The 8219-nt window shown below is 38.3% G+C and overlaps 1 non-coding gene across 1 annotated transcript; it reads right to left on the reverse strand.

Annotated features, from left to right (window-relative positions):
* Positions 1-1830: 1830 nt before the first annotated feature.
* On the reverse strand, positions 1831-1933 carry LOC123388434. Its single transcript, XR_006602970.1, has one exon. It is a non-coding gene; the product is annotated as a U6 spliceosomal RNA (small nuclear RNA).
* Positions 1934-8219: the final 6286 nt, after the last annotated feature.

The following is an 8219-nucleotide window of genomic DNA, read 5'->3' on the forward strand; positions in this document are numbered from 1 at the left end:
TGCTCTTTTATTGTACCCCGGACTCTTTTCCAGGTGCCCATGATTCAGAGGTATTGATAGAGAACAGCAAAATCCTAGTGAATTTTAGGCACTATGTCCAAAGAAAGGGGTGATTCTCAAAGAGTTGTTTACTTTCCTTCTTCCAGGGGAAGTTATATACAATATTTTATCTGTGTCACAGAAAAGAATCCAAACCCAGCAGCATCAGGTCAGTCAATTACAGTTGAATTGGGAGTGACTAAAAGGATTAGGCATTTGACCCTGTATTATAAAGATATTTGGTGCCATTTCTACTGCAGGAAAGGAGGAATAAAAGTAGTATTTAAAGGTTCATGTTCTCACTCCATTTAACCAAGTGACCCCTTCTCCTGTTGTCTTTATTTTATTTTCAGTATGCACATCTGTGTATGCGTGTATCACTGTACAGGATACGCTCATATGCTCATGTACATCAGCAAATGTGCATATCCCTGTACAGGGTACACTCACATGCTTTCTGTAGTCATGGTATATTTGAAAGTAAAAGGATCTAAAAGGCTTAAAAGTATTTTCTCTGATTACAAAAGGAATGAATATTGATTTTATAGGTATATATACTTTATATAAATGAATGTATGTTTTGTATAAACATAAAAATATAAAGAATATACTAATTTCCTCACTCAACATGCAGAGATAATCATTTTATTTTATTATTGTTTTTTATTTTTGAAGATTTTATTTATTTGAGAGAGAGAGGGAGAGCATGAGTGGGGGCGGGGTTGACAGAAGGAGAAGCAGACTCCCTGCTAGCAGGGAAGTGAGTGGGGCTCAACCCCAAGACCCTGGGTTCATGACCTGAGCTGAAGGCAAATGTTTAACCAACTGAGCTATTCAGGCACCCCAGAGATAACCATTTTATTTATTTATTTAATTAATTAATTAATTTAAAGATATTATTTATTTATTTGACAGAGAACACAAGTAGGCAGAGAGGCAGACAGAGAGAGAGAGAGAGAGAGAAGCAGGCTCTGCACTGAGCAGAGAGCCTGATGCGGGGCTCGATCCCGGGACCCTGGGATCTTGACCTGGGCTGAAGGCAGAGGCTTTAACCCGCTGAGCCACCCAGGTGCCCCGAGATAACCATTTTATAACATATTTTTGGGACTCCAAATTTTTTCTGTGTATACATACACATACAGCCTTGTGGTAGCTTATAGACTCTCTTTTTATTTATTTATTTTTTTAAAGTAGTCTCTGTGCACAACCTAGGGCCCAACTCATGACCCTGAGATCAAGAGTCATATGATCTACCAATTGAGTGAGCCAGGTACCCCTCGTTTTTCTTTTAATATTATATTTTGAACATTTCTCTTTATCATTAATGTATTGGTTACTCATTGATGATAAAACCACCACAAAACCTAATGGCAAAAAAAACACAGAATAATGTTATTATTTTCATGGTTCTGGCATTGACGAGGCTCAGCTAAATAGTTCTTATGCAGGATATTTCATGTAGTTGTACAGGAGGTGGCTTGGGCTAATTATCTGAAGTTTCTTACTCACATTTTTGGTACTGAGCTGGAGAGACCCAAACAGCTGGAGGCTGGAACAACTAGTTTCTTGGGCATTTCTCCCAGTCTTTAATATGGTCTTTTCTGCATGGTGGCTTCAGGGTAGTCATGCTTCCTACATGGTAGCTCAGGGCTCCACAAGTAAATGTCCATAAAGAAAGGCCAGGCTGAAGCTAACTCACCTTGAAATCTTTTTTTCTTAAATTTTAATTCCAGTATAGTTAACGTACAGTGTAATATTAGTTTTAGGTATACATTATAGTGATCCAACAATAAAAATATGGAACACTTCAAGAATTTGTGTGCCATCCTTGTGCAGGGGCCATTCTCATCTTCTCTGTATCATTCTAATTTTAGTATATGTGCTGCTAAAGCAAACATTAAGTCACCTTTTATGACTTAGTTTTGGAATTCACACAGCCTTCCTTCTGCCACATGCTTGTCACTAAGGCAGTCCAAAAGTCTACCCTAAAGCCCACAGAAGCTCTTCCCTTGAGACACAGAACTCTTGAATGACTTGTTAGTTTCTTATTGGTGATGTCACAAATTTAAAACAACAGAAATTTATTATCTTACAATTTAGAGGACAGAATTCTGAAATGAGTTTCCCTGGGCCAGAATCGAGGTGTCCTATCAGGCTCTAGAGGACAATCCATTTCCTTGCCTTTCTCGCTTTGGGAGGCTGCCTGCCCTTCTTGACTTCTGACTCCTCTGTCTTTAAGGCCAGCATTGTAGCATCTTCAAATCTTTCCCTGGCTGTGACCCTCTGTGCTCATCATTACATTTTTTTTTTTTTTGGACTCTGATCCTCCCACCTCCCTTTTATAAGGATCTTTGTGATTACATTGGGCCCACCTGTATAATCAGAATAATCTTCCCATCTCAAGGTCCTTACCTTAATCACATCTGCAAAATTCCTTTTACCATGTAAGGTAAGATATACTCAAAAGTAAAGGGATTGGGATGTTTACATCTTTGGGGGACCTTTATTCAGCTTTTCATATTGGGAAATGATAAGGGTCTGGAAGAGCATATGCAACCAGAAATATCTTTGCAGTAATTTTTGGAAAATATGATCTTTTACAGTTAATTTAAGTGGTTGCATAGTATTTTACTGTATGACTGTAACTATTTATTAAGCCTTTCTTTACTGTTAAGCATTTGGGGTGTTTCTAATATTAAAAAAAATCCTAGAAAGAACAAACATCACTATGAATAAACATTTGTATAAATCTCTGATGATTTTTTTGGGATAAATAGCTAAGGATGAAATTGCTATATAAAAATAAGAATATATCTAAACTGCCAAACTGCCCTCCAGAAAGGGGTCACCAGTTTTCTAGCAGCATTATAAAAAAGAGTTTATTTTCTGCATTCTCTTATCATTGAGTATAATGATTTAAAAAAATGGGAAACAAACTGAGGGTTTTGGAGGGGAGGAGAGTAGGGAGTTGGGTGAGGCTGATGGTGGGTATTAAGGAGGGCACGTATTGCGTGGAGCACTGAGTGTGGTGCATAAACAATGAATTTTGGAACACTGAAAAGAGATAAAATGAAAAAAAGAAAAAATCTTTTTTACAAATTTATAGGCAGAAAATGTCATCTTGCTTTCATATGTATTTTCTTGAATTTTTTTCATATGATTATTCATGATTTCTTATTTTCTTTTTTGTCCATCGGCTCTTCATGATTTCATTTATTTATGTATACAGAATGGTTATATTTTTATTATTGATTTTTAGGAACTCTTTATATATAAGATACGTCAAAAGTTTTTCATCATTTGAGGCAAACGATAGTATATATCTTTTTCTTTGTTGTTTCTTTTCCTTTGTTGTTCCTTTCTTTTTATGATTAAATATTCTTCCTTACCTACATCAGGTAAATATTCACCCATGTTTTGTTCTTGTTACTTTATGATTTATTTTTATAATTCTGACTGCTAAAGTGGTGTATTTGCATATATATTATATATGTGTTATTTTATCCTAACAGTTTAAAGAAGTGGATAGGGAAAGAGAGGAGTATAAGCAGCTGATTTAGTTTTATTAGAAAGAAATTGTAGCCTATTTACTGTCTATCTGATTCAGTCAGTTCCCAGTTATATATGGTAAATGGGAGCTAGGAAGAACAAGGGTAAAATATGCATCCACTGATAATCCCCCAATCACATTTCATGACATGCCTGTGCTCAGAAACACTGTAATGGCATTACATTTTGAGGGCATAGTACTTTAGGTATCTCTTCATGGTCACATCACAGAGATCAGTGATCCTGTGGTCTATTTGGGTGACCTTGTTTCTATGACAGAAAAAAAAAAATCCTCTCATATGATACGCAAATGAGCTGCCTTTCTCCAGAGGAACTATGAGTGATGGTGTCTCAGGTGTATTTCTTGGCTTACAGGCCTAATCTCTAACCATTAGAGATTGATTCCTATAGGATAAGTTCTTGTTTCTGTGGAAAGTTCTTTAAGAACACCCAAGACAACACTACATGTACTATGAGGAATCACTGGTACTGTAGAATGAGTGTATCAAAAGTGGATGAAGGGATTTCCTTTTTTTTCTAGAGGGTAAAACAGAACAGGCTCAGATTACTGGGGAGGATGTGAGGGAATGGGGCAACAGAGAATGGTTATGGGGTGACTGGAGGAAGGGGGTGGGCAGATACCTGTACAGCTAGGAGGATCTTGTAGGCTGAGTCAGACCAGGAAAAATGGTATAGTGTGACAGATCGAAAAAAAGATATTACATGCTGAGTATTCACAGTTTTCCTCTTCTTCATCTCCCCTACCATCCTCAATTTTGCCATTTCTTTTTATTCCTTTATTATGAAGAATAATAATGGGCAAATACATGTTTTTGAAAGCCCACTATGGTACTGGTATTGTGCTGGGGATATAATAGGAAACAAAACAGACAACCTACCTACCTTTACGGAGCTTGCACTCTGGAGGGGGGAAGATGGAAGGTAAAGAACTAAAATATATAATATGTCAGATGGTGGTTAAGTGTTGTGGAAGTAGAGAAAGCACGGAAGGAGGATGGGTGTAGAGTGTGGGTAAGAACATCCAGTGTTACCTGGGGGTCCTGAAAAGGCATCATAGTGAAGGTGGCATTTGAGCAAAGGTCTGAAAGAGAGACAAGAGTGAACCAGGTGCAAATCTAGATAAAGAGTGTTTCAGAGCAGAGATAACGGTCAGGCCAAGATTCTGAGCCTGGAGGATACCTGGCTCATTGAATGGGCCCTTGATCACTGACAGAACAAAAGGATAGAGGGAAAGGAAAGATAAGAAAAAAAGGAGTCAGTGGGACTGGATACCCATGATATTTAGGTAGAGTTTTGGGTAAAAGAAAGTACTTTTAGGGAGGGATAGGTGCCATGTTTGTGGGAAGAAAATGATGGTGAAAGGAATTTTAAAAACCTTTGCTGGGTATTATGCATGGAGTCATTGGGTGACTTCAGGAAATATTTAAATTGTGTCATACAGGACTGGGCTGCAAGTTGCCCAAGCATTATATGGGTTATGTAAAGTAATCCAATAATTTATTACTGTGATGGAGAGATAGTCATTGTTGTTAAACTAGCAGTGATTGCAGTCAGGAGATCTGGGGGTGTATATAAATATAAGAGTGTGGTGATTGGAGAGGCAACATGAAAACTATAGTAGGAAGAATTAAGATAAATGGGGTAGAAAGTGCTGCATCATTTAAGAAGTTATTCCAGTGATGGGCCACCTGTCAGAATGGTCTATTGGTATTAAAAAGATTATCCACCATGATCAGGTGGGATTCATCCCTGGGCCACAAGGATGGTTCAACATTCGCAAATCAATCAATGTGATACAACAAATTAATATGAGAAGAGAGAAGAACCACATGGTCCTCTCAATTGATGCAGAAAAAGCATTTGACAAAATCCAGCATCTGTTCCTGATCAAAACACTTCAAAGTATAGGGATAGAGGGAACATTCCTGAACTTCATCAAATCTATCTATGAAAAACCCACAGCAAATATCATCCTCAATGGGAAAAAGCTTGCAGCCTCCCATTGAGATCAGGAACAAGACAAGGATGCCCACTTTCACCACTCTTGTTCAACATAGTATTAGAAGTCCTAGCAACAGCAATCAGACAACAAAGAGAAATAAAAGGTATCCAAATTGGTAATGAAGAAGTCATACTCTCTCTCTTCGCAGATGACATGATTCTTTATATGGAAAACCCAAAAGACTCCACCCCCAAACTACTAGAACTCATACAGCAATTCAGCAACGTGGCAGGATACAAAGTCAATGTGCCGAAATCAGTGGCTTTCTTATACACTAACAATGAAAATACAGAAAGGGAAATTAGAGAATCGATTCCATTTACTATAGCACCAAGAACCCTAAGATACCTGGGAATAAACCTAACCAAAGAGGTAAAGGATCTGTACTCGAGGAACTACAGAACACTCATGAAAGAAATTGAAGAAGACACAAATAGATGGAAGACCATTCCATGCTCTTGGATCGGAAGAATAAACATTGTTAAAATGTCTATACTGCCTAGAGCAATCTATACTTTTAATGCCATTCCGATCAAAATTCCACCGGTATTCTTCAAAGAGCTGGAACAAATAATCCTAAAATTTGTATGGAATCAGAAGAGACCCTGAATCGTTGAATGAAATGTTGAAAAACAAAAATAAAGCCGGGGGCATCATGTTACCTGATTTCAAGCTTTATTACAAAGCTGTGATCACCAAGACAGCATGGTACTGGCATAAAAACAGACACAGAGACCAGTGGAACAGAGATCCCAGATATGGACCTCAACTCTATGGTCAATTATTCTTCGACAAAACAGGAAAAAATATACAGTGGAAAAAAGTCTCTTCAATAAATGGTGCTGGGAAAACTGGACAGCTATATGTAGAAGAATGAAACTCGACCATTCTCTTACACCGTACACAAAGATAAACTCAAAATGGATAAAAGACCTCAACGTGAGACAGGAATCCATCAGAATCCTAGAGGAGAACATAGGCAGTAATCTCTTTGATATCAGCCACAGCAACTTTTTTCAAGATATGTCTCCAAAGGCAAAGGAAACAAAAGTGAAAATAAACTTTGGGGACTTCATCAAAATCAAAAGCTTCTGCACAGCAAAGGAAACAGTCAAGAAAACAAAGAGGCAACGCACGGAATGGAAGAAGATATTTGCAAATGACAGTACAGACAAAAGGTTGATATCCAGGATCTGTAATGAACTCCTCAAACTCAACACACACAAAACAGGCAAACATATCAAAAAATGGGCAGAAGATATGAACAGACACTTCTCCAATCAAGACATACAAATGGCTATCAGACACATGAAAAAATGTTCATCATCATTAGCCCTCAGGGAGATTTAAATTAAAACCACATTGAGATATCACCTTATACCACATAGGATGGCCAAAATTAACAAAACAGGAAACAACATGTTTTGGAGAGGATGTGGAGAAAGGGGAACCCTCTTACACTGTTGGTGGGAATGCAAGTTGGTGCAGCCTCTTTAGAGAAGAGTGTGGAGATTCCTGAAGAAATTAAAAATAGACCTTCCCTATGACCCTGCAATTGCACTCCTGGGTATTTACCCCAAGGATACAGATGTCGTGAAAAGAAGGGCCATCTGTACCCCAATGTTTATAGCAGCAATGGCCATGGTCGCCAAACTATGGAAAGAACCAAGATGCCCTTCGACGGACAAATGGATAAGGAAGATGTGGTCCATATACACTATGGAGTATTATGCCTCCATCAGAAGGGATGAATACCCAACTTTTGTAGCAACATGGACGGGACTGGAAGAGATTATGCTGAATGAAATAAGTCTAGCAGAGAGAGTCAATTATCCTATGGTTTCACTTATTTGTGGAGCATAACAAATATCATGGAGGACAAGGAGTGTTAGAGAGGAGAAGGGAGTTGGGGTAAATTGGAAGGGGAGGTGAATCACGAGAGACTATGGACTCTGAAAAACAATCTGAGGGGTTTGAAGTTGCGGGGGTTGGGAGGTTGGGGTACCAGGTGGTGGGTATTATAGAGGGCACAGATTGCATGGAGCACTGGGTGTGGTGAAAAAATAATGAATACTGTTTTTCTGAAAATAAATAAATTGAAAAAATTAAAAAAAAAAAAAAAGAATGGTCTAGTGGTGCTTGGTCTTGGTTGAAGGAGGCCTGGGTTGCTTTAAGGTGCTGAGCTGGCTGGTTATGGAGGAACGTTTGGGGGCATATGTTCTAAGTAGTCAGGCCTGTCAGGTTGGGGCAGTTAGATGGCATGGAGTGCATAAAAGAAGAGGTCCTGAGAGGTTGGGGGAACCAGGTGGTGGGTATTAGGGCACAGATCGCATGGAGCACTGGGTGTGGTGCAAAAACAAGGAATACTGTTATGCTGAAAAAAAATTTAAAAAACAAAAGAAATAATTAACCCTGTAAATAGCATCAACACATTAAAAAAAAAAAAAAGAAGAAGAAGAAGAAAAAGAAGAGGTCCTCAAAAGGTTCTAGGAAGACACAGCCTTTCTAGCTTGGCTTCATTTAACTAAGTGTCATCTAATACTGACAGATACCTAGAATGTCATCTAACATTGACAGATCCAGAATGATAGTCCTACCTTTAGTGCCT

The sequence above is a fragment of the Mustela putorius genome, unplaced genomic scaffold (genome assembly GCF_011764305.1).
Source record: "Mustela putorius furo isolate JIRA1106 unplaced genomic scaffold, ASM1176430v1.1 tig00003898_pilon_pilon_pilon, whole genome shotgun sequence".
Classification (NCBI taxonomy): Eukaryota; Metazoa; Chordata; class Mammalia; order Carnivora; family Mustelidae; genus Mustela; species Mustela putorius.